The sequence below is a fragment of the Balaenoptera borealis genome, assembly GCF_965194805.1.
Source record: "Balaenoptera borealis genome assembly, chromosome: 16".
NCBI classification, from domain to species: Eukaryota; Metazoa; Chordata; class Mammalia; order Artiodactyla; family Balaenopteridae; genus Balaenoptera; species Balaenoptera borealis.
The window spans coordinates 29,347,187-29,373,691 of NC_138872.1; the positions used below are offsets into that span (position 1 = coordinate 29,347,187).

At 53.4% G+C, this 26,505-nt stretch overlaps 1 long non-coding RNA gene across 3 annotated transcripts in view; it reads right to left on the reverse strand.

Moving 5' to 3' along the window:
* LOC309613942 overlaps positions 1-26,505 on the reverse strand; it is a 99,667-nt gene that overhangs the window by 73,008 nt on the left and 154 nt on the right. For 2 of the 3 annotated variants that reach the window (XR_014235951.1, XR_014235952.1), the window contains exon 2: positions 5,297-5,384. This is a non-coding gene — a long non-coding RNA (uncharacterized lncRNA). Of the gene's footprint in view, positions 1-5,296; positions 5,385-8,408; positions 26,491-26,505 lie in introns of those variants that run through there. The other variant, XR_014235953.1, reaches the window with a different exon arrangement.

Below are 26,505 nucleotides of genomic sequence, written 5' to 3' on the forward strand. Positions count from 1 at the left end.
CTGACCTGCCATGCATGCTGGAGATTAGAGCAGTCTCCAGGGGCCAGAGAAAGTGCCCAGAGACTCCTGTGCTGGCAGCTGGACGAGGGCCAATGTGCCCTGAAACAGGGAAGAAAGGCCCAGGGGCCAAGGGTGGGGCCACCCCAGCTTCTGCCCCAGTGAGTACGCACAGTGGATGAGCCCGACGTCTGGGAGGGTGGGCAGGGCACTGGCACACGCAGCCTGGTACGGGGATAAGGCAACACGCCCCAAGGAAAGACGGACCCAGGGCCGTGCTGGATCAGGCTGGCTAAGGCTGGTCAAGTGGAGACTGACCGACGCTGGACAGCAGGCCCCGTGCAGCCCTCAGGACCCACACGGGGTGGGCCAGACCTTCCTTCCAAATGGAGAGTCCTGTCTCAGTGAAGCAGAGCTGCCCCCTCAGTCCCTGATTAAAAGTAGAACATGGCAAGAAAATGTATCGAGTGGGAAAAATGCATGTTCAAGGGTGTGTTCTTGCAGAAACATAGCAGGGATGTGTGACCTCAGGGGAGGGACATTACCTCTCCTGGCCTCAGTTTCCTCATCTGTAGTAAGATGTGGTTCCCAGAAGTGCCAACTGCATAGGCTTGCTGTAATTAGGACGTAATCAGATGATGCATCGTGATGTCTAGAAGTCACCTAATAAATATTACCTGTTATTATTGGTTTTTTCGACAGTATTTTTTGAGCATGGCACACATGCTAGGCCCTGGGGCACAGCGGTCATCCAAGAGACATGGTTCCTGCCCCCACCCTCGTGCTGCCTACAGCCTCATGGACGTGCTGAAATGCTTTATATAGAATGTTAAAGAAAGCAGGATAGGAAATTATGCATAAAGGATGAGTCTAAATTTGTTTAAACACACACACTCACAAAGGCCCATGGGATATACACCAACATGCAACGACAGTTAACACTAGATGGTGGAATTGAAAGTGGCTTGCATTTTTACAATTCTTTCCTGTTTTTTTTTTTTTTTCTTTTAAAATTTCACAGTGGGTTGTATTATCTGAATAGTCATTTTCTGAAAAGAAAGGAAAACAAACATGCTTCTTTCTCTGACTCCCTGCCCCTCACAAATTTCATCTGCTTCTTCGGGAAGCAGGAGCTCCTCCCATTAGCGGACACTTGCTGGTTCTTCCCAGGGTTCCGGGGCCTGGCCTCACCCCCACTATCGGGAAAGGGGGTGGGGACCACCGTGAGAGCCACAATCCTGCATCAGTGAGCGGAGAGCAGGAGTCGAGCTCCTCATCCTCCCACCCTCAGGGTCTGAGGACAGTGGTCTGTGCTTGTCTGTCTACCTGTGACTGGGGAGGCAAGGTGTCCAATGCTGAGGGTGGGCGCTGGCCCCTGCATGTGCCTGCAGGCTCAAGCCCCATTCTCTTTCTCCAAAGCTCACATCTGTTCACCTCTTGACTCCCATGTCTCCTTCTACTGATTCTGAACTTAAGTGGGGGAAAAAGAAAAGTCATGTTGACACCATAAAATCACATGGTCCAAATCTGGCTCCTAGAAATTGGCAACTAATAAGGATATTAGTTAGCCACTGATTTTTCTCAAGTTTCCTGTCCCCTTTGACATCTAAGACAGCGTGATAGGCCGAGCACTCTTGGAAAGTTCTAGCAAGGTCCCCTTTAGTGGACTTGACGGTATTATCTGTCTGGGTCCCTTTTTTGAGAAAATGACACCTCCCCCACAGCACGTGGGCTTCATGGGGCTTGCATCAAGACCACCCAAACAAGGGTGGTCGCAGGTCCCAGAGAGGACCAAAGTGATTTTCTGGGCTTGATATGCAGATATACACATGGGTATATGATGTGTGGGGGAAGGAGCCCTCTCTTCTGCCAGGCCTACTGATCTTGGGGCACCTGTGAGTGGCCATCTTCCCTACCACATATTGAGAGCCTGATGGTAGGATAAAGCCAAGAAGAACAGATGCGTGTGTTGAGTCCCTCTGTCCAGCTATTCCTGAAAATGCCTTCCTCAACCAGAGCCAATACATTCCTTTATTTTTCTAAGTGAGTTCAAGTTGGGTTTTTATCAACTGAATCCGAAAGAATCCTGACTAGCATCATGGAGTGGACATCTATTGGTTAGAATTTTGTGACCGCCCCCAAATCCACACCCCCTTCCTAACCATCCTCACTGTTTAGGAAAATTGTCTCCGTCACTGAAAACATCTGGAGGAATTTCTGGGTGCTGACACCACTCCTCGTTCACTCCTAGGTCACTTCCTGGATCCCCAAACAGAGCAGGTGAGTTGGTCATAAGTCCCTTCCAAGCCTGCCAATAAAACCTCCTACATGGTCCTCCACACCCTGTCCTTTCCTCTCCTCTGCTGGGGGATGCAGAAGACCCAGAAAAGAATCCCAGACCCCAAAGGATGACAGAGGCACTGGAGGGAAGGGCCTGGACCTCTGAATAACTGTGAGGACTTGACCCACGTAGGGCAGACATGAGTGAGAAATAAACATTATGGTGTTAAGTCATTAAGATCTGGGGGCTGTCTGTTACAGCAGCTGCTCTGCCCTGATCAATACAGTACGGCAGCACTTTGGAGATCGTACCTGAGAGCTACGATCCTGCGAGAGACTCAGAGCTTTTCAACCGCAAATATATACTGAGCTCCTATTCTGTGCCTGTGTGGCCCCTGGGTTTCTCTTTACTCGACCCACTATTGCCTCCTTCCTCATCTGTCTTCTCCACCTGGACCATAAGCTCCCCAAGAGCCAGGTCCTCATCTGCCCTCTTTATCTATACTGGGTCCCTGGGATCTAGTCTAGTGCCAGGCTTGATAGATATTGATTGATTGGCTTTGCAAAATGACCAGGTGCACAAAATTGTTGTGAGGCTTAAGTGAGGTTCTGATGGTAAGGCTATAGGACACTCAGTAGGTCCTCAGCCAATAGCCCCAGAGTAAAAAGGAGCCATCTAAAGACACATGTGTTCTGGGGAAGGCTTTCAGAGGGAAGGCTAGGACTTATCCTACCCCAAACCCTTTAGAGTCAGTTCTCTCTGGTCCCTGGCTGGCCCCAGACTCAATACAGGAGACGGAGACTGGGCAGAGCAGGGCAGGGGAGGGGACCCACTGCTTCTGTGAGGGAGCCCCAGCCCCAGAGCGTTTGGGCTGTGGTAAGGGTAAGGCGACACTTCAGAAAATCATATTCCAAAGGCTTTTGCTGTGCCAGCAGACTTCTCACCCTTGCCTCGGCGTAGAGGTGGGTGTGGAATGACTGATACGCTTCTGAGGTAAGGCTTCCCTTTCACAGCTTGAAACCTCATCTCAGGAAAGGTTAACTCCTTGTACCCAGTCCTACTTACTGGAGACAGGCTCCAGGGATCTAGAAGAAGACTCCTGGGATAACTTTCAAGGTGCACGCCAGGGCTGAGGATGAAGGCGGGCACCCAAGCAGCATAATGTAGTAGTTAATAGCTTGAGCTCTGGACCAGAGAACCTGGCTTCCAATCCTACCTCTGGCTTCTTATTAGCTATGGGATTTTATGAGATTTATGAGATTTTATTATACTAATTAGATGAGTCTCAGTTTTCTCATCTATGAAGTAGGATGATAGTAATAGTAACCACACTAGAGGGTTGTTGGGAAAATTAAATGAGTTAATACAAGACAGGTTCATGATACCCTGTGACCACCGGGCCTTTCTCTGGTGGTGGTGGTGGGCGGTGTGAATTTCATGTCTTTACTCTTGTGGCACTGCAAACCAATTACAAGCTCTGATTTCATTAACCCTGTGATTGCCCTATGCTGCATTTTGGATCTTTGGGATTACATGATTGGATCTTTGGGGTTACACTTACTATGTCCCAAAAGCCGGGCAGTAAATCCTTCCTTCCTATGGGGGAGCTGGGCACCCACCATATCCCCTTACTTGCTGTGTGATCTGCCTACTCTGAGCCTCAATTTCCTCATCAGCAAATAGAGGAAATAACTTGCAGAGGGATGATGAGGATAACATGAGATCATTGTTGCCATTTGTATTTATTCAACAGTTGCTCTTGTTGAGCACCTACTATGTGCCAGGCACTGTTCTAGACTCTGGGGATATAGCAATGAACAAAATAGACAAGATCCCAGTCCTAATGGAGTTGACATTATCATCGGGGCTGCCAGACACTAAATAAATAAGTAAAATTACTTAGCATATCAGGTGGTGATAAGTGTTGTGAAAAAGTAATAATTAAACCAAGAAGGGGAATAGGAAGTGAGGTGAGGAGGCCATGCAATTTTAAATAGGATGGCCAGGGAAGGCCTCTCTAAAAGGAACTTGGCAAGGCGAGGTCACGTACCTATCTCAGGGAAGAGCTTTGCAGGCAGAGGGGCCATGAGCGCGTGGCTGGAGCCAAGTGAGCAGGGGAGACGGACTGGAGGCAAGATCAAAGGAGCGGCGGGGGTCAGCAGGACAGGGCGCTGCCAGCCACTGCAGGGACTTTGGCTTTTCTGCACCTGCACTGGGAGCCAAGGGAGCATCCTGAGCAGAGGAGGGCTCGACCTCACTATCATCTTACTAACAGAGCGGAACCCAGGTGACCAGATGAGATTGCAGCCACCTCGTCCCCTCTGCAGGAGCACCTGTGGGGGCCCATGAGCCCTGCCCACCCGGGCAGATGCTCTCTGCTCACTCTGCCCTCCAGACCTCCTCAGCCCCACCGGCAAGCCCCCTGCTGGCTCCCCACACCCCACCCTTGGGGCTCTGGTCCCACTTCCCTCCCCCACTTCTCTGTCTTGACTCCTACTTGTCTTCTGGCCTAGGCTATACCCCAGCTCCTCTGGGAAGCCACCCAGAGCCCTAACCTGCCCTCATCCCTCCCTTCCCAAAGAACCAAAAAGCAGGATTAGGGGACAGGTCTTAGCACTGAGGCACAAGGTTAAAATCCTCCCTACTTAGAATTCCTATGCCTCAGTGCTCTTCATCTATAAAATGGGGGCAATAATAACAGACACTCCCTCATGTTAGTGGACTCCCAAAGGTCCAATCCTGTAAAATGCAGCAAGGGGAAGTCATAGAGTTAATGAACATCAGAGCTTTAGTTGGTCTGCGCTGTCACAAGAGTAAAGACACGGCACTCACACCACCCACCACCACCCAAGGCTCATTTCCTAACCTCCTCCACCCCACTTCCCACTCAACCTAGGACCGTCTACATTTCAGAACAGGTGCAGGACCAAGGCTGGCTGCTCCTCACCACTCAAATTATGCTCACCACCTGTGGAGAAGGGTAACGAGTCCGTACGTGAAGAATCCTTGGGGGTGTACCTGGCGTGTCTGGTGAATGTCAGCTGCCGTCACAGCACCCATCGCACCATGAGGGAAGGACCTCCTTCCCCCTCGGCTTGCCTGCAACCTGTGAGAGAGATGCAGGTAATGGTCACGTGTGTCACCAATGCCTGGTATACAGCAAGGGCTCAATAAATACTCCTTGGAGGCAACCAGAGCACAGCTAGATGTGGGTGTGTGTCCTGGTTGTACCATTTCCGGGTGTTTGGCCTGGGGTGAGTCTACTCTGAGCCTCTGTCTCCTCATCTGTAAAATGGGAGGACTCATTCCTCCCGGCAGGGTGAATGGGGCACCCCCCAGGGCTCCCGTGCCTCAGCTGTGTACCTCACCAAGGTACCCAGAGTATCCCTGGCAGGGGCCCAGTGGACACAATGGTCCATCAGAGCCAAGGCAGCACCCGGGCAGAGAAGATGGTGTGAGCTCTCAGGAGTCACAGGTTGGGCTCCGGATAAGACCTGGTGAGACTGGCAGGGGCTGAGGGCCTGTAGCAACAGATGGGAGTGTGAGTGAGTAGTTGTTTCTGTTCCGTCAATGATTCTGGGTTTGGTAGGTTTTCCCTGGGCTCAGAGAAGAGCAAGACTCACTGGGAGCCTCTCCCCCTCCCTTGGCCCAGTTTAGGGCAAAGAGCCCCAAGAAACCCACCATGAGTGAGGGCCTTCTATATGGTCCCTGGGCTTCTAGATGCTTCCTGACAGCTAACTTCCTGACCATAATTGACAGTTACTGAGCACATACAAGCAGTAGGTCTGCTCTGTGCACATCTCATATTCCATCTCAGATGAGGCCTCACAGCAGCCCTCTTAGCTCTGTCTTTTTAGTATCTCCAATTTGCAGGTGAGGAAACTGTGCCAGGGCCACACAAGTAGTAAGTGCTGGAGCCAAGATTTGGGCCCATGTCTGAGACCCTGCTCTGTCCCCCTGATGGGAGACTGAAAGCAGACAGGCCACCAGCCTGTGGCTCCTGAGCTGGAGTGGTCTGGGGGTAGAAGGAGCTCCACTGAACCTCAGAGCTGAAGCCTGACTCTCCACCTGGTTTCTCCTCCCCCTCAGTAGCTTTCTGCTGAGAGAGCCTGGCCTGATGGTTAGAGCCATGACCGCTTCCAACGCCAGGCACCGGGGTGCAAAGCCTGGCTCTGCCCTTTGTTCTCCATGCCTCAGTTTCCTCGTCCAGAATGGCAGTGACAGGACTGTCTCATTAGACTGTTGTGAGGGTCGAGCTAGAGCTGCGTTTAGAGTGATCGACAGTCCATGGTCAGCAAAGCTCGCCCTGGTCCCACCAGATACTGGCCCTTCTCTTCGTCTGCAGACTCCTCGCCACATGTCTCTTCCTGCCTTACTCCTCTCCTGCTCTCTGCCTTCTCTTCGGAGGCATATCTGTCTTGCCTTGAAAAGCTTCTCTTTGTCACTTTCCTCTCTTTCTCACTCCCTTCTGGGTCCTAAATCCTGGCTCTGCATTACATGTTGCATAAACTTAAACAGAGGGCAGAACAGCCATCCTGACAGGGGACACCTCAAACTTTGCTCTCTAGAAAATTCTCCTGGGGAATTCACTAAATGCAGATTCCTGGCCCCACTCCAGCGATTCTGACTCCATAGGTCCAGGGTAAGGCAGGGAACCTGCATTTTAACCAGGACCCTCTCCCGCCACCTCCCAGCTGAGATAAGGTGGCTCTTGGGCTATACTTTGAGAAGCACTGCAATTGCCCTCGGTTTCCACATCTGTAAAATGGTAGTAAACAGAACCCACCTCCCAAGGTTGTAAAGAGGAAATGAAATGATTTGTCTGGAAAATAGTGCATGCTTCTTCATTTTTTTCTGTCTTGGCTTTTGTATGATTTCTTTTGTCTCTGTCTTTCCCATTCTCTGTTTCTGGTGTTTTCATATCTCTCCCACCCTCTACCTGGAAGTGAACCCGACTCCAGAGCCAAAATGGAAGAATTGAAAGAGAGTGGCCTTTCTGTAAGGGCTGGGGGCCCCAAGACCATCCAAATGGCCCATCAGCTCCTCCCCGCCTGGCACTCCGGCTGTCCCCCAAAACAGAGCATCTCCCGCCCCTGCAGTCCCCCCAGCAGCAAAGCCCAGGGAAGATGGGGGGAGCCATTGTGCAGGAATGGCCCTGCTGCTATGGAAACCAGTGCTTAGGAACCGCTCAGAGCAGATCCATTGGGGAGGAGCCCGGCCTTGGGGGAGGGGGAGAGGCCAAACTGCACCTTGGACTCTGCCCTCCCATTACCCGCCCTGTGACGCTGGGCAAGTCACTTAACCTCTCTGAGCCCTCTCTCCCTCACCAGGGTGGGAGCAGCAGCCCCCAATTAGCAGTGGACGATAACAGCCACAATGACTGAATGCTGCTGCGGCTTTCAAGCCTGAAGACACGCCAAACTGCGGTTTGCTTTCACTACTACGAGCTCGAAATATTCTAGTGCCAGCTTGCTGTGCGACCTCATGCCACCCGAGGGTCACCAAACGATTTCCATGATAGAATTCCGTCTCGCAGAGGCGCAGGTCTGCTCTGAGTCACCCTCGGACACACACGCACACACACCAGCCACCGAGCTAAGCTCCCCAGACACCCCGTGACCCCAGTTGAGAAACGCTCTGCGAGGAAGGGAAGAAGTGAGTGGGCAGTCTGCGCGGTGACTCCATCCACAGCCCCAGTGCTTGCAGCTGCCCTGCAGCGCCAGGGCCCTTGTCTGAGGGCTCCTTTCCCCTCCTCTCCCATCCCCAGCACGCTGGGCTCCTCAGGCCTCCAGCCCTGTGTCTGGGTGCATCAGCCTGAGGCCCCCAGCACCGGCCCGACAGGGAGGCTGCCCTGTCCCCCTGCTCCCTGGCCTCACCCCTGGACTTGGTCCCCACGAGGGGCTGGGAACTGCCCCCCCCCCCCCGCGGAGGGGCACGAGGCCCGGGCTTTCCCTGTCTGTGCCTTAGCTTCCGCACACACAGTGCCCGCCACGCTCCCACACACACCCCAGTGCAGGGCCAGCGTCGGTCCCACGGACGCCTGGCCGTGCTCTGAACAAGCCTCCTTGCCTTTGCACACGTTCCTCCAGAACTCTCCAGGATCCTTTGCGTGCCACCCCTCCTCACTCACCTATCTAGATTTGCAGAGGACACTGTGACTTGCCCAAGGTCACACAAGAAGTGTGTGCCTGAAGAGCCTGTGTCGGATCCCAGACCTCAGCGGTACACTGAGTCCAGCTGCTCCAAAGAGCACCCATGCATTCCCTCAGCCAGCCAGGCGTCTGTGTGTTTGTTTTCCCAGCAAACATTTATTATGCCCCAGGCAGGCTGCTCAGTGCTGGGGACCCAGCCATGAACAAGGCCAGCAGAGAGAGTAGGCAGCTCAGAGAAGCAGACAGATGCTAAACAAGTAATTACAAGCGTGATGGATGCTGCAAAGGAAAAGCAGGGAGAGTCCTGGGAAGGGCCGGGAGGGGGTCACCAACGGCTCCTATTTGTACAAGGTTTTACCCCGGGGCATGGTCCTCCAGGCCCCTGCATCCACACCTCTGGGAAGCCTGTTTCAGCCCCCTAGGCCTGCAGATCAGCATCCCTGGGGAGAGATGCTTCCTCCTGAATACATGCCCAGGGAAGGCTGCTCTGAGGTGTGAGGACCACAACTTAAGGGGCCTGGAGGGAGTGGGGGCTACGTGTTTTCTAATCACCCACCACGTCCTGAGCTCATCCGCCTCTTGCCAGGCCTCTGAGAGAGAATAGCCTCAGTTTACAGATAAGTAAATTGAGACCCAGAAAAACACAGTGACTAGTGAGTGCAGAGCAAGGATAACAACCCAGGCCTGTCAGACCCTAGATCTCCAGAAAGGTCCTCAGAGATGGTCCTGCTCCTGGGTGCCCAGCGCACAGCCCTGCTGAATGTGAAAGAGAAAACAACCAGCCCCCAGTGAGCCCCAGGTTACTGATACAAGGCACCACCTGTACTTCACAATCGAGTATCTTCATAAGACGGTGATAGGAGGCTCTGGCATCAGAACGAGTGGTATCTGACCAGGTGCCTCTGTGTACCAGCTGTGTGGCCTCAGGCAAGTTGTCTAACCTCTCTGAGCTCAGTTTCCCTATCTGTAAAATGGAGATGATGATGGGGGGACCACCGCCCGGTGGTTGTGAGGAGTTTCACCCCTCTGGCTCCATCGCCTTCCCTCTCCCTCTCCATCCCTGCACTCCAGCTGCTCTGGCCTCCAGACTCTTCTCAAACATGCCAGGTCCTCTCCCTGCTCAGCTGCTTTGCACATGCTGTTCCCTCCTCCTGAACACTCTTCCTCTAGATGTTCACATTGTCTCTCTCACTCCACTGCATCCTTTGGGTCTCTGCTCAAGTATCATCTTTTCAGAGAGACACTCACTTATCCTTCCAGCGAAAATAGTCCCTGCACCATCACCGGTGTCCCCTCGTGCTGCTTTATTTTTCTCCCTTGCGCTGTCTCCAGCTTTTATGTCTCCCTGCGCGAGAACATAGGCTGCATAGAGGCGGAGACGTTGTTTTGTTCACTGCTGTTTCCCCAGTCAAGTTGACTAAGGCCACCCAAGCACATGGCCTCGTGCATCCCCATGGCCTGTGCAGACCCCCGGCAGCCCAGCATTCCACCTTTAGCCTGGGCAGACAGCGAGGCCCAGGCAGAGCACGTTCGCTGCTCTGCAAACCTGCTCAGGCCTCCTCAACCACAGCTAAGGCTCTGGGGACAGGAGCAATGAATCCCCCGAGGCCCCCTCCCTGAGTGCCCTGGAACCGCCAGGCAGTGGAAAACCAGGCCCAGGCTTGGCAGGGGCTTGGCAGGGGCTCGGTGCCAAGGGGCAAGGCCCTGCCAACCTCACTCCCCAAACAGCAACTGATTGTCCCAGCAGCTCCCAAGTCCCCTGAAGACCTCCCAGCGGCCACTCTCTCACAGGGACACTCGCTCTGAAAGGGGCCGGTATCCTGGTTGCTTCCGGCCACGACAGGGCATGGTGGTCCCAGCCTCACAGGAGATCCTGGGACTTCCGGGCCTGCTGGGAACTCACAGCCTGGTGCCTGGTGGAGAGCAGGCGGGGACAGATCCCGGGTCCCGCCTGTCCTCTTGGCATTTGTATGCAGGTGCAGGCCCCGGACATGAGCTGGAATCCATCGCCAGAAAATAAAACACTCAGGGAGAGCAGGCCTCAGAAAACAAACGGCTGCAGGGCGAAGGTAACACCCAACCTGGCTTGCTGAGCCCTCACTGTGACTCTCTCTCAGGGCGCCTCTGGATGGAGAAGCCTCCAACCCTCACAACAGGGAGGTGGGATCCCCACTTTCCAGAGAGGAGAATGAGGCCCAGAGACGGGAGGCCACTTACCCAGAAGAAGGAAGCCAGGATTAGAACCCAGGCCTCCTGGCTCAGAGGCAGGGCTTTGACTGCTCTGCCACATCCCAAAACTTCCCTGCTAGTGCAGAGGATGGGGGTGAGGAGGGGCTGGTTACGGGAGTCATGTTTCCATGGCAAAGCTCTCCTTTATCACCCTGTAGAGCAGTGGGTTTGAGTCTGGCCTCAGACTACCTGCTTTAGAATGGAATGCAGGGAACTTGCTAAAAAGCTTATTCCCAGGCCCATCCCAGAACTGCTAGGCTGACTAACCTGCCTTTCTCACACAATTCTAATTGATTCTGATGCTCATCTGAGTTTGAGAACCACTGGCTTAGAGGTAATTCTGACCTAGACAGAACTAGCTTTTTAATTGGTAGGCGAATAGACCTTTAGAAGAGTAGCTTATGTGGGATGTGGAGTAATAATAAGAGCTACTGTTTATTGAGCATCTACCATGTGCTAGGTACTTTTCTAAGTACTTTATGTTCATTTCATTCTCAAAACAACCCCATATAGGAGGTAATATTATTATTTTGCCCATTTTACAGATGAAAAGGCTGAGGCACAGAGAGCTTAAGTTCCATTATACAAGGTTGCACAGCTAGAAAGTGGCAGAGCCAGGATCTGAACCCAGATTCACTCAGGTGGAGGCTCCAGAGCCTGCCCTCTTACTGCTAAGCTAAAGTCAGAGTCCCATCTCCAACCACCAACCACCCCCACAGACACACACACACACACACACTGCCCCGACCCCAGCCTTGTCCCGGAGCTCATGTCTGGTGAGAAAGGAAGAAGCAGGCACAAGTTGCCACTTCATGAGAATGTTCACTAAGAGAGGGGCATGCATGGGCTGGGGAAGCACAGGAAAGGGACCCCAACCCAGAAGAGGGAGCTTGTTGGAAAAACCTCCTTAGAGGAGGCCCTTGAGAGTTGGGCTCTGACAGATGAGCAGGAGTTTGCCAGGCAGATGTGGCGAGAATGGTGCTCTTACACAAAGACCAGGAGGCATATTTGGAGAAATGCCATGTGACAGTCACAGTGTCCTGGCGGAGTACTTGATGACTTAGAAAGGCCTTCAAGTCCTGGTTAAGGAGTTGGACTGCATCCCAAGGACAGCCAGAGTGCCCCTGAAGTGTGGAGGACACAGTCTCGCATTCGGAAAGCCTGGCCTATGGCCTGGAGAGATCGGATTGAAGTCGGAGACACTGGAGGCAGGAAGATCCTCGGCTCAGGGGGCAGGTGGGGCTGAGCTGGGGCAGCAACAGTGAGAATGGGGCAGATGCACTGCTCAGAGAAACACTTCTGAGGCAGACCAGGCAGGACTGGGGCTGGGTGGCTATGGAGAGGAATGGAGGCAAACAAAGGGTGTGGGAACATTCTGGAAACTGGGAGGACAAAGACACCCAGAAGAAGAGCAGGTGGGGGAGACAGTGAGGTCCTTTACAGGCACTTTGAGTCTGAGGCCCCGTGGGTCATCCAGGAGGAGCGTCCAGGAAGAAGGTGGGGTTACTTGGGTGGGAGTCATCAGGGTGAATGGAGCTTCAAAGTTGATGATGGGTGAGGTCACCTACTGAGAGGTGAAGTGAGGGGGGAGAGCCTTCACCCACAGTGGGTGTCCCACCCAGACCAGACCTCTCCCCTGCATACTGTCACACACTTTCTCTCCTCCCCACATCCTCGACTGGGGACAGGTGGGGGACGGGGGGAGATGGATGGGAGGGGAAACCATCACTTGTCCTGCTGTCTGTCCTCTGAGAGTCACACAGTCATCTGGAGGAGATCTGTCCGTCTTGTCTCTGGTGAACTTCCAGGTGCCTTGTACATGCTTGAGGCACTAAACGTGAACTAGGCCAGGTGATTCTGGTAGTGTGAGGTCACGGGATGGAAGCTTCCAAGGGAGCGAGGTTTGGGGCCTCTCCTACCCCCACCACACCCCACACTCACACATCCACCTTCCTGTGCTCCTGAGCGAGGGCACAGAGTCCCACCTACTGACAGTTAGCAAGTTGCCTCCTCATCTTCATCTATACATAGAGATGCCAATAGCACCTAATAGAGAAACGGGGTCTAAAGGGATCACACAGATAAAGCCCTAAGGAATGAACGGGGGATGGGGTCAAGCTGTGGCGTGCACGTCCAGACAGACCGTAACTGGACACCGTTTGAGGGTGACACAGACTTCCATCTCCAAGTCTGTACGATGGGGGTCGGAACTGCACGCAGTCATGTGAAGATTGAATATGCAAAAGGCCAGCACACAGTGGGCTTCCTGTATGGTAGCTAGAAGAAGGGTTGGTGCCTCCTGACCCTCCTTCCTGGACCTGAGCACTGGACGGACTTCTGGGGGGTTCCCCCCCACCTGGTCTCAGCTGGAGGCTGGAGCAGGAGGCCCACGGGCTAGGTCACAGGGAGAGCTGAGCTGTGGAGCTGGCTCTGGTAACAAAAGGTATTTGCATCAGATAATGGGTAAAGTGTCTTGTTATTCCATTAACTTGTGTAACGATGACTGCGGAAGAGAGAAGGTAGTGCTGGAAACCCACAGGGTGGGCAGGAAATAGGATCGCTGATCAGCGATCAGACTGGGGGCTTCCATGGGGCTGAGAAGCCTTGACAGGAGCCTCCGCAGGTGGCCTTTGGGCAGAGGGGTGTGGGTGAGGCTGGGCTTCAATCCTAGACCCTCAGCCCCAGCTTCAAGGCAGGAGACCCAACCGGCGGCAAAATCAAAAAGCACATCCCTGGCACCACCTCGCCAGCAGTCAGCGGCAGGTCACAGGAAGAGGGAAGAGCAAGCACAGAGCCCTGGGTTGGACTTGACCAGCATGTTCGAGGACAGGAAGGAGTCCTGTGTGGCTGAAGCAGAGTGGGCCGTGAGGATGGTACCACCTCAGGATGGAGAGGACTGAGGGACAGGGCGTATTGAGCAGTGTCAGCCGTAGGACTTGGGTTCGATTTTAAACACTGTGGCAGGCCCTGGAGGTTCAAAAGCAGGGAAGGGACGTGATCCAATTTAAATTGTTCAAAGGCCTCCTGGAGGCTGGTTGGGGATGGATTGCAGGGGGCAAGTTGGAGCAGAAGAGCTGAGAGGAGGCTGATACAGCATCCCGGCGTGAGCAGATGGTGGGCCGTGAGGGTAGCACTGAGGTGGAAAGAGACGAATGGACCAGAATTGGGTTCTAAAGGTCAACAATTGTCGTAAATGGATAAGGGGGTGAGGGAAGGAGGGGACAAGGATGAAATTAGATTATGGATGTGGGTAAAGGGTTTATTTAACATGGCACCTTGCATATAGTAAGTGCTCGATAAATATTGCCCGTTGTAAGAGCAGAATGTGCTGCACCAAGCCCAACCTGCCACCCAGACCCGCCCTGCCGACTCTGCTGGTGGAGTTTCTGGTCTCAGCTTCCTGGGTTGGGTCAGATGACCTCTAAGGGGAGAAGAAGGATTCTCCACCCTGGCAGGGGTCGGGCAGTCATGCTGTGCAGTAAGTGCAGTGGCAGCGGGAACACCGGGCAAGGACTCGCCTGGACTTGCCCAGAGTCATTGGGCTTGCTAGAGGCAGAGAAAGACCTGGAAACCAAGTCTCCTGACTCTGAAAATCCCCTCTGGGATCTGAAAAGTCAACGATTCCCAGTTGTGAATTCCAGCAGCACCTTCCCCCAGCATCCACTGAGAAACTGGCTCTGAAGTTCATTTCCTGACCCTTCTCTGGACCCCAAGGCTTCAGCGGTACCAGCAGCCCAGCCTCAGAGCCTTTGTGTTTGCTGTACCCTCTTCCCCAGCCTTCCCATGACTGTTCCTCACTCTCTCGCCCCAGCAACCCTGCAGAGGTCTGCTGCAGAGCAGGCCGGCCTCACAGTCTACGGGATTTCCCAGTGCTGGGCAGGTACTTGAGCAAACCCAAGGGTCAGGTCATTACCATTGCCTCATCCCCTTCCACAGTCCACTTGGAAGGACTCCCCAGCCCTATGCCAAAAGAGGCTGGCACAGCTGCCAGAACCCACTCTGTGGCGCCACCAGCCGTCACGTGGACTGGCCCTGGCCTCTGGGGGCGGAGCCACACAGGATAGACCCACCTTTCCTGCTGGGACACAGCCCAGGCGGAATCCCCCTTTCTTCCTTCTCGCCCAGCTCGGATGTGAGTCAGGGAAGATCCCATTGACATTTTTCCTCTCTCCTCCTCCCCAGCCCAAGAGGGCATGAGCAGGCACAGCCCTATATGGCAGGGAGGAGAGGTGGAGCCAGCTGGAGCCGATGCCCAACCTGCCTTGCGTGGTAAGGTCATCCAGGAGCTTCAAGCCAGTGGGCATTCCTTCCTCCTATCTCTGAGGCTACCACCTTATGCTGGCCCCAGACTCAGGATATGGGCTTTACACTTAACCCCAGAGCGGTCCCGGCCTCACTCAGGGCCAAGTTCAGACAAGAGGCAATCAGGGGCTTAAGTGGCTGCCAGAGAAGGTTAGCTGTCTAGTTATTAAACATTAAGTGGAGAGAGCCTAGGAACGTATAATTGCAAATGAGACTTTGAAGCAGATGTTCCCAACAGCTTGGACCAGCACTTGCAGTTGGGACCAAAAGGGGATTGCACATCACCAAGCCGGGCTGCTGGCAACTGCCCTGTGTTTACTGGGCAACTGCTGGGTGCCAGGCTCTGAACTGGATGCTGCAGGTAAACATTGACCAGACATGATCTCAGCTTCAAGGGGTTCCTTGTCTAGTAAAGAAGACAGACAATGTAAGCAAAGACCCATAGCCTAAGGTAGTAAGTTCTGGGCCCCAGGGAAATACCTGTAAGGGGTTGGAGAATAGAGGTTTCAGAGGAGAAATTGTGAAGGATACTTTCAATCAGTTAGTCATTCAACAAACATTTGTTGAAAACCTACTGTGTGCCGAACATTGTTGTAGATTCTGGGAAATAAAGTATTACATAAGTCAAACTTTTTCCTTCGTGGCACTTACAACTGAGTGGGAGCTTGCGCTCCATGGATGAATGAGTTTGCACCCTGAAGAAGAGGCCAGAGGGGAACAAGCCCATGCAAAGATTTGGAGGCATGAAGATGTAAAATAGATTCAAGGTGAGTAGGGAGTTCAGTGTGGCTGGTCACATGTGGGAGGGAGAGATGGGATGGCTAGTAGTTGGGACCTGAAAAGTTGCCACGCCGAAGAGTTTGAGTCCTGGAGTTCAAAGTAAGTGGAGTGAGTTTCCTCAGGGACCATCCATGGCTCCCAGGATCCCTGGGATGGGACATAATCTGACCTTTTAAGCTGTCATCTTGAGAAGCGATGAGGGGAAGGAGACACCTCAGTGGACATCCTGGGGAGGGTGGCTGCCTGTTGGTGCCCACTGCACCCCAGACTGGGTTACTGAGCCTCCACTGCTGAGGCCATCAGAGGAGCCCCGCCCCTAGGCTTTCCTCACACCTGCAGCCTATTACACAAGTTCCTGAAAGGCTGAAAACATACCCTGCGGACAAAGGCGCCTTTGTCTCAGTTCCTGCAGAAGGTGGAGGGGTAATATGAGCCCAGACCATTCAGGAGACAAGTCCTTGCCAAGGGAAGATTCCAGTTCAACATCCCCAAAAACGTCCCAGCTGACTGGGCCTCTCTCTCCACTGCCCTGCCCGATGTTGGGGGGGGGGCGGGGGGGCGGTGTCAGGGTGGACTGGATGAACCTTCAAAGTCATTGCCTGGCCATGATTCTGTACAAAGAAAAGCAAGAGAAGGGGGAGGGAGAGAAGAACAACATTTGAAGATGCTAAGATCCCAAGAGGATTAGAGTTCTTGAATATGCTTCTAAGAGTCTAGAGTTGCATGAGGCTGAGATTCTAGAATTCTATAGATGGAAAATTCTAGGATTCTAGGATCCTGTGATTCTAAGATGCTAGGTTGATTAGGGGAAGGAAAACATCAGCCATCGTGTCCTCTTAATAAAAACCATGCGTCTGGAGAGAACCCCAACCCTAACTCCAAAGCCAAGGAGGCTTGTTTTCCCCTTTCTGCCTTTAAATTGCCTTCTCACTCCTCCTCGGTGTCTGCTCATCTGCATACCCCCCCCCCCCCACACACACACAGTCCCTCCTCCAAGCCTGGGAGCCACACATTTGCCATCTGCATGTAACCCAGTGATTAGCGCAGCCCAGCCGAGCAGGATAGGAGGGATGTGGAACCCTCGCTGCCTGCCAGTCAGACGGCCTTAAGTCGACCAGGCTGCAGGGAGTTACCAGGCTCCCTGAAATGGCTGAGCAGGGGAGGGGAGACACACTCATGCAGACACACACACACAGCGCGAAACACACAAAGAAAGGCCCCAGGCACACAGGCACACAGAGACACAGAGAGAGACATGCACACCACACGTGGACATCTACAGACAGCACACACTCACACGTGTGTAATACACACAATGCAAACAAACCAGAGGCAGACACACAACCCTACAGTGACACACCCCCGAACACGCAGACATGCAAAGACTCAGAGAAAGACATGTACGGCACACATGGATATTTGTAGTGCAACACACACACACACATCCATAGAGACACGCCACAACAGTAGAACACACAGTGGCAACTCACACATACACACATGTACAAACACATGCAAACAAACGCAAACAAATAGACACATAATATATAGATGGACACACTCCCAGGAGCACACAGCACTGAGATGTTAGTGCACCCTCCAAATGAGGAATGACAGGAATGTCACCCTTCCCATCCCCCTCTCATCCCTCTGCCACTCCCACTCATTCATGGGACATTATTGAAGGCCTACTATGCACACAGCCTAGCTTTGGGCCCTTGGGAGATTGCAGAGCTAAGACACATGAAGTGGGAGGGAGCAGTTCAGTTAGGTTGTGGGAGCTCAGAGGAGCTGACACACAGGTAGGCACCGAGTGCAGGAAACTGTTCCCAGAGCTGTACAAATTGGATTGCCCATAAAGGTAGTGGGCTCCCCACTGCTAGTGGCAATCTAGTGTAACAGAGAGGTTTGCATGTCAGATGACAGAGGGAGTGATGGGGGAACTGAAGGACTTTGAAATTCCTTCCGGCTCTAATACTCTCTGTTTCTATCAGTTCCACCGGGCTTTAAATCTGTCGTCTTCAAAAATGTTTTAATCATATTCCCTGTCAGTAAAAACCTTTTAAATATGCACCCCAATGTACATTTATTTGTGTATTTTATAAATGTACTATATACTTTTAGACTAATATATACTTCATAGACAGACATGAAAATAGAAAAAGTTGAATTAATAAGATCAAAATACATCTTTTTACACACCTTAAAGGACAGGCGGAATTAGAGGGACTGATGTTTAACATTTATTGAGTACCTCCTGTGTGCCAGACTTGTGATATATATTATTTCTTTAAATCTTCAAAATAGCCCTGTAAAAAAAAAAAAAGCCTATTTTTTCCTTTTTATAGATGAGAAACTGAGCACAGAGAGGCAAAATCTCTTCCCTGAAGTCACACCACCCGTGGCCAGCAGGGCTGGAGTGTGGACCCCAGCAGGCTGGCTCTGGGGTCCATTGCGCCCCACAAGCTCCCAGAGAAGGGGTGGGGCTTGCATGGGGTGGGAAAGAGCCATTGCTTCTTGTGAGCAACAGTTACAAGTTTCAGGCCCTCAGGCTCAAAGGACACCCCAAGGATTTAGGTTTGAAATTGAACAGCAGGTAGGATTCCCAGGCCACAGGCACAGTTGGGCACCTGTGGTCTGTGGACGAGCAACTACAGCTTCACATGGGAGCTTGTTAGAAATGCAGAGTCTCAGGCTCCACCCAGACCTACTGAGTCAGAATCTACATTTAACTGGGTTAAAGTCTGGGAAGCCCTGGTTGACGTTAAACTCCTCTGGTCTGTGATCCTATCCATTGGGATGAGGGGAAGCAAGTTCACTCTTGGTCATTCTGGGGATTCCCTCCTCTCCAGAGTTTGCTCAGTTCCAGAGTCTTAGAGAGTCCCAGGAAATCTGAGGTGGTTTCCAGGAATCTGTCTACACTGCTTTCCCTGTACCTCCAAGTGAAAGCTGAGGGCCTTGCCTTGCCTGTGAGGCTGTGAGCACTGCTTCCTCATCAAGATCACCTCCCCACCCCAGCCCCCACAGCTGCCCATGTCCTTGACCGTGCCACCCCAGGGTCTTTGCACTGGCTGTTCCTTTCGTTTTGTGGCTCTCCCTCTCACATCCTTCAGGAAACTCCATTCCCTGAGCAAGACCTTCACTGCCGCCCTGCACAAGATAGCAGCACCCCTCACCACCATCAGTCTGTGTCCGTCACCCCGCTTCCTTTTTCTCAGCAGCTACCGCTGCCCACATGGCATGCAGGGTATTTCATGACTCATGCATTCATTTTCCCATCTCTCCCACTAGAATGTAAATGCCTCCAGCACCCAGCACAGCCCCTGGCCCAAGGTAGCTGCTCAACAAATATCTGTTGACTGAATGCAGGCCATGAGAGTTGTCCCACTCCAAGGGGTCCGCTAGCTCAGCAGCTCTGTGGGACTACAGAGCCTGCGTGGCGAGGCCAGAGGCCTTGGAACCCAGGTCTGGCCTCCCAGGGCCACCAGGAGGCCTGCCCTGAGGCCTTGTCCCACCCCCCATCCCGCCGGGGGAGGGGCAGCACCCTCTGCAGTCTGGGGCCCACCAGCAGCCACATCCAATACATCTGCCTCCCTCCAGCCTCTCCCACTTCTCTCTGGCAATTTCTTCAGTTTCAGACTTTACAAAAACCAAGAAGCCCTTACTCTGGGCACCCTTCTGCCAAATCCCTACGATAGCTGTTTACTAAGTCCCAGTATTTGCTTGAAACTGGGGAGAAGAAACACTAGGAGGACACACACAGACTAATACCTTCCAATTGGGCCTGTCGGCATCTCGGTGGGGAGACTTTGGGCCACCCTGTTTCCCTCTCTTCCCCTCAGTCTTCTTACCCATTCCACGGGGACCATTACTACTTTCTTTCTAGTCAGGGAAGAGGGTGGATTGTGGATAAAGATGTGGAGTAAAGGGTTTGGTATCAGAAGATCTGGGTTCATCACCTTGCTTCCACTAGGCCAATATGTCGCCCAGCGGTCTCTGCCTCTCCTGGAGCCTCTGTTTGCTCATCTGTGCAAGTGGGTAGACGTAAGTGGAACAAACTCCAGCCGGGCAAGGCTGCCATGCAAGCCCAGCCTTCGCAGAGCGTGGCTGTGAGGCTCCCATGGGGTAAGAGGCCAAGGAGCTCTGGAAACGAGTGCTGGGGGGACCTCCATCCCACTGCCCTCCTCCCTCCAGGGGCAGTGGCGGCGTGGTACCAGCATGGCCACCCGCCACCCTGAGGCCACAGCGCCAACTCTGCAGAAGCTGGGAGCAGGGAGCGTAGTGTGTGCTGCTTCAGCTTCCCCTGAGAGCCAGGCCATTCCCTGCCCAGGGACAGATACTTCCTCTTGGGAACAGGAATGAGGCCAACTGGAGTCCTGGCCTCCCCGCCTAGGAAGGAAACCCAAGTTCAAGGAGGACATCTGTTTCTTGAGGAAACCCAGGCCAAGCGGGGGCAGGGGGCAGAGGAACCTGCACCCTCAGGGGAGCCGCCAGCGCCACGTGGACAGAGCTGCTCCCTGCCGGGCTCCTTTCACTCTGTCAGCAGCTGGTGCGGAGGCCCCACTCTGCACAGACAAGGCTCCAGGTGCTGGAGAGCAAACACAGAGACCCGCATGGAGCTCGAATGGGGTGGGGGAAAGCTCCAGCGACCAAAGAGTATGTCGTATTTACATGCCACCAAGAAAAATAAAGTGGGTTGGGGTGTAAGAAATGATAGGACACTTTTAGAAAGAGTGGTCAGGACAGGCTTCTCCCAGGAGGGGACATCTGAGCAGAGACACAAAGGAAGAGACGGAGCAAGCCGGGTGGTTAGCTGGGGAGAGTGGGTTCTAGGCACAGGGAGCTGCAAGTGCAAAGGCCCTAAGGCAGGCACCTGCTGGGTGTACTTCTCTGGAATACGGAGAAGATGAGTATGGCTGGAGTGGAGTGAGCTGGGGGAGAGGGGGTAGGCGAGGTCAGAGACGGAGGAGTGGGTGAGATCACAAGGGGCCTTGTGGGTCACACTGAGAACTTTGGGGTTTATTCCAAGAGATGAGAGGCAAGACTGTTGGAGGTTTTGACTGAAGGAAGGACCAGATGAGGAGTCCAGTGAGAGACAGGAAACCAGTGAGGAGATGGAAGGAAGCAGGTGGGACCAGAAGATAATACGGGTGGTAAGAAGTGATCAGATTCTGGGTCTCTTTTGATGGTTGAGCCAAGAGGATTGGCAGGCAGGACTGTGAGTGGGGCGGGGGCGAGGAAGAGAGGGTTCAAGGAAGACACGAAGGTATTTCGCCCTTTCGCCCGAGCAACTGCAGGAATGGAAGAAGACGGGACAGAGGCAGGTGCCAAACCGGCTTCTCACTGCCGTTTGCACTCTCCCTCTCTCTCTCCCTCCCTCACTCCCTTTATATCCATTAATCCTGCCCTCAAACCTGTTTCCAGACGAGGAAATGGAGGCTGAGATCTACCCAAGATCACACAGCTAGTGAGGGACAGAACCTGCAGTTGAAAGCACGCCTCCCAGCCACCGAACTGTCTTGTCCCATCACAACTGGAAAGAGTCAGACTCATCTGCTGATTCATTATTTCATTCACCAGATACTTTCATGCTTGCAACACGTCAGCAGGCCTGGTGCTCAGCACCACAGAGGGGCCTGGAAATCAGCAAGCCCCTCCATGGTGATGGAGACCCAGGGACTGTGCTGTGGGGCCTCCAGGCTCATAGCAAAGTATTATAGAAGTCAGAATGTGCAGAGGTTTGGAGCAGGGGCTGGAGAATGAGAACTCCTGGATTCAAAGTCCAACTCTGCAACTCACAAGCTGTGTGCTCTTGCACAAGTCCCTTAACCTCTCTGCACCTCGGTTTTCTCATCTGTGAAATGGGGATAAGAATTGTGTCCACATAAGAAAGTTGGAGTGAGAGGAGCGTGAGAGAATCCACTGAAATCCTTCCGGCCTGGGGCTTAGTTAACAGTCCTACATTTTAGCTGTGATTAGTATTATCATCAGGCAGAGTCAGCACTTGAACACAGGTCCCCTAGTACAGGCTGAGCCAATCAACTCTGTCCTGATGCCACCCTTGCATCTCCACCCTGCAGGGGACCCCCACCCAGAGGTGTAGGGGGAGGCTAGGCTCTACACAGCTGGGCTCAGCTCCAGGCAGAGCCAGATCCCCAGAGCTTGAGAACAGTGTTTAGGGCCTGGCAGTGCAGTCCCACCCCTGACGAGCTCAGGCGAGCTTCCTACCTGCCTGCCTGCCTGCCAAGTCGCTTAGTCGCTGACTTCCCCTGGAAAACACTAATTACAGCACGGCTCCCCCAGGCCCTGGCTCTGTGATCTGTCAGAGCCCCGCAGCTTTGGGGCAGTAGCTGCAGTCTCTGAACCAGTACTGTTGCCCCCTCTGCTTTCCCCTGGGCTGGGAGGACAGAAAACAGAGGGATAGACCACCGGAAAGCTGAAACTGTGCTCACGAAACAGTCCCACCCGTCCATTCAGTGGTTCTTTGAGAACCACTGGACCAGCAGCAGCCGCATCACCCGGGACCTTGTTAGAAATGCAGATTCTCAGATCTTACCTGAGACCTACTGAATCAGAAACTCTGGGGGTGGGGCCCTGGGATCTATGTTTTAACAGTCCTTCCAGGTGAGGATGATACCTGCTCAGCTCTGATTCCTGTTCAGCTGTGGCCGGAAGGTGGGGGCTGTGGAGAGGTGATTATAAAGTAGGGTGCGTTGAAGCACAGGCTCAGAGAAACCCTCCTTCAAATCCAGACTCTGCCCATGTCTTAGCATGTGATCTTGGGCAGGTCACTTTTGTAATTGAATAGATATTTACTGATAACCTACTGTTCACTATTAAGGCCCTGGGGCCGCAGTGCTGGGAGAAAACAATGACAACAGCCAACATCTTTTCCCAGATTAACTCATTTCCCTTACAAGAGACCTTTCAGGTCTGGTTCCATCAATCCCTGAATCTGGGTAAGTGAGGCTCAGATGGGCACAGTAACCGGCCCGACGGCTGGTCTGAGGCAGTGCTGGGGTTTGAGCCATAGGATGTGCTCCCACGGCCGGGCACTGGGCCCCAGGGCTAGGCTGACCTGCAGCTAGTTAAGGAGATGGACAACGTGCAATGCAGATGCACAACGCTGGCAAGTCGTGATGCATGCAATGAAGACAAAAGAAAGTAGGGAAGGAGGTAGAGCACATTGGGGTGGGGGGAGATGACTTTTAAAAGGGTGGTCTGGCAAGGTGACCTGTGAGCAGAGACCCCTCCAAGGCAGCTTAGAGGAATTATGGGTACCCAGGTGTGGTTTGAATATGTCGCAAAAATATGCCTGTAAAGCACAGTAGATGCTGAACAAACGGGAACTGTCGGTATTATTTGGAGAACTGAGTTCAAATCCTAACCGGCTTGGTCACTCACTAGCTGTGTGTCCCATGTCCGAGCAAGTCACTCCATCCCTCTGAACTGCAGTTTCTGTGACCTCTGGAGATGACCCACCTATGGGTCAGAGAACAGAGCCAGGTACAGTGAGGACAGTCCCTCCTCCGGCCCCCACCGGCTTCTCTCCAGTCCCTCAGCAGCTCCTCTCTGGGGCAGTCAGTTCCCTGATCCAGGCTGCCCAGGAGTCCTTGCTGGTTTTATTTTTATTGCTCTGGCTCCACAGCTGAGGCCTCTAACTCCAAATGGCTCCTCTTGCCCAGAAAAATAGGTCGTTGGCAGCTCCGGCCTCATGACAGGCTCCACACAAAGGTGGCTGGCGGGCCTGCGTGTTGACGCCAAGCCCAGGGTGACGGGAAACGAGGAGCAGAGCCCACAGGGCTGGTGCCCGGCAGCACTGGGTCCCTGCAGGTTCCTGCGTGCCCTGGCAGAGTGACCCTGGTCCAGTCGCTTTCTGTCCCTGGGCTTGTTTCCTCACCTCTGGAGACATAGTGGGGTTGCTAAGGCTTCGAAGACATCAAAGGGCCTGGTGCACACGGGGCACCATCACCCCACCTGCGGAGGCAAACTCCAGATATGCTCCCACCACAGTTGCTTTCACATTTGTGCCACCACCGACCCCTTGATGAGGGGTAGACCTTGTTATTCTTATTTCACAGATGAAGAGACAGGCTCATAAAACAAATTTTCCCCAAGTCCAATGAGTCAAATAGGCAGTCTTGACTTCAAGGCCCTGACCCTCCCCTCCACACACTCATTCAAATCTTCTTTCCACCGATGCTGGACAACAGGGGAGGGACGTGGCCTGACCCCTGGCTGCTGAGTGGAGAACAGACAAGGGCGGGAAGAAGGAGCCCAGGTGGGAGATGATGCAGGCTCAGACCCAGGTGGTAGCAGGGAGGGGTGAGGAGTGCTTTGGTTCTGGATGTGGCGGGAAGGTCCAGCCCGGGGATGTGCTGACACATTACCCCAGGGAGTGACAGAGAGTTGAGGACCAATGCCTGGATGGAGCCACCTCTGGCTCCAGCTCACATTTTTCAGGTCTTTACCCAAATATCACCTCTTCTGAGGCCTCCCCTAATGCTCTCCTCTCTCATTAGCCCTGGGCCCCTACCCTGCTTTATTTACCCTGCAGCCTATCCCCATCCCACAGACTAGCTATTTTACAGACTGACTTGCTTGCCTCACCAGAAGGTCAGTTCCTTGGGGTGGGGTTTTTGCCTGTTTTTCCCAACTGCTGCATCCCCAGTGCCCAGCCTGCTATGAAGGGGGGCTGATTCACCTCAATTATCTGCCATAATCTGTGTGACCTCAGGCAAATTGTCCCCCCACCTCAGTATATCCAGCTGCCCATTGGTCTCAGTGACTTCCCAGCCCTGACAGTCAGCCACGGGTGACTTTTATGTGGATGCTGGGTCAGGAGAACAAGGCCAGGGCCCCCACGTGGGGCGGAGGTGAGGGTGTTGGGAAGCCCTGCTGGGCGCCCTGGCCTAAGGTGCTACATATAAATAGCAGCTGGTTCCACTATTATCCTTCCCTAATCCGCAGTTTCCTAATCCCGGGCAGGTTTGTGTGTGTGTGTGTGTACAGTGAACAGCAGAGCCTTCTGGAAGCCCAGGCCAGAGGCTGCCTCATCTCTGACCTTCAGCAGCAGCCCCGGGCCCCACCTCCACCCAGATGGATCCGGGTGATGGATTTTCCCAGAAGCCCCACTGGTCACCTTCGTGGTCTCAGTCACAAGTGGCCTTGAACAGTTAGAGACTCCCTACCCTCACCTCAGATACTAGGAGGACCCTAGAAAAACTCCTCATTGGTGTCCTGATTCCACACTCCCTGCCCTCCAGCCCACTCTCCACTTATAGCCAGAGTGGCCTTTTAAACACATAAGTCAGACCATGCTTAACACCCGCCAACGATTTCTTTCCTCCAGAATAAATGCAGGTGTTTTAGCAAGGCCTGCAAGGCCACCCAGCTGGACCACTCTCCCCCATCCTTCACTCGTTCCCCTCCAGCCAAGCTGGCCCCTGGGCCTTTATATGTGCTGGTCCCTCTTCCTGGAACAAATCCCCAAATCCTCACCTTGCTGCCCCTCTGTGATTCAGCTCCCAGCTTCTCGGGAGGCCTTACCCCTATCTAAATGAGTACACCCTTCTCACTGTGTAAGCTCGACCTTCTGTTGTTCATTAATTATTTCTGCTTGTCTACCTATCTGTCTCCCCACTAGAATGTAAATTCCTTGCAGACAGGGACATGGCGTGGGTCATTGCTGTACTCTCCCACCCAAAGAAAAGAAAATCCCCTTGCACTTCAAATACTGCCCAGATCCCTGTGGGTTCCCAAGGACTGCTGTCAAATGCTTGACTTATTTATCAAATGCTATGTGGCACTTGGTACATGCCAGGCACTTTTTAAAGTGTTGTATAAATATTAATTCATCTAAACCTCACACCAGTCTTTTTAGGTTGATACTCCTGTTGGCTTCATTTCAGATGAAGAAACTGAGCCACAAAAATGACAAGGTATTTTCTCAAGTCTACACAGCTCACAAGAGGTGGCTGGCAGGATCTGAACCTAGGCAGCACCCTGCCTGCCTCCTTGTCTTAGCACCATACCAGGACCAGGCACTCGAGAGGGAGGCTGGGGTAGGGTCCGGGGAGGTGTGGGAGAAGTGGGGGCTGTCACTGTACAAAGATCTTTAGCCTGGGAATCAGAAATTCAAATCTGGTTTCTACCCAGGCCTTGCTGTGTGGCCTTGGGCAAGTCCCCTCCCTCTCTGAGCCTCAATCCCCACTCAGTTTATAGGACTGGCCCTTCTCCCACCTTGCTTGATATCGTCCTAACGGCTTTTTGAAGCCAAACTGGCTATTGTTATTTACAATTAGCAGAGGGTCTTGGTCTCCCTTCCCTCCCACAGTCTGGAGCCTTCTTTGTCCGGGTGACCAGAGGATTCCCACCTGCTATCTCTGGCCTGGCTGCTATTGGGTACACAGCTTTCCTTCAAAGAAGGGGAGAAACACAGAGACAGATTGAGAAAGGGAGAATGGTTGCTTTTTTCTCACCAGCAGGCTCTGTCCTGCCCCCAGGCCTCTGGCCCCTGCTCTCCTCCCATCCCCTCATCTTCCTCACCACCAGCCATCTTCCTGAAGCCCAGGCCTTCAAGTTCCCCCTGGCCCCGCACCCCTGCCTGGGCCTTCTGCACCCTTGAATCAGCCAGCCTTGACAGAGAGGAACCTCGCTAAGAGAGCCCACCTCCCCAGGGAGGCCCGGACCCTTCCCTTCGGGTTTCCTGGCCACAGCCCCTCTTCTACTCCCTCTCCTCCCCGCAAGCTTTTCCAGGCGGTA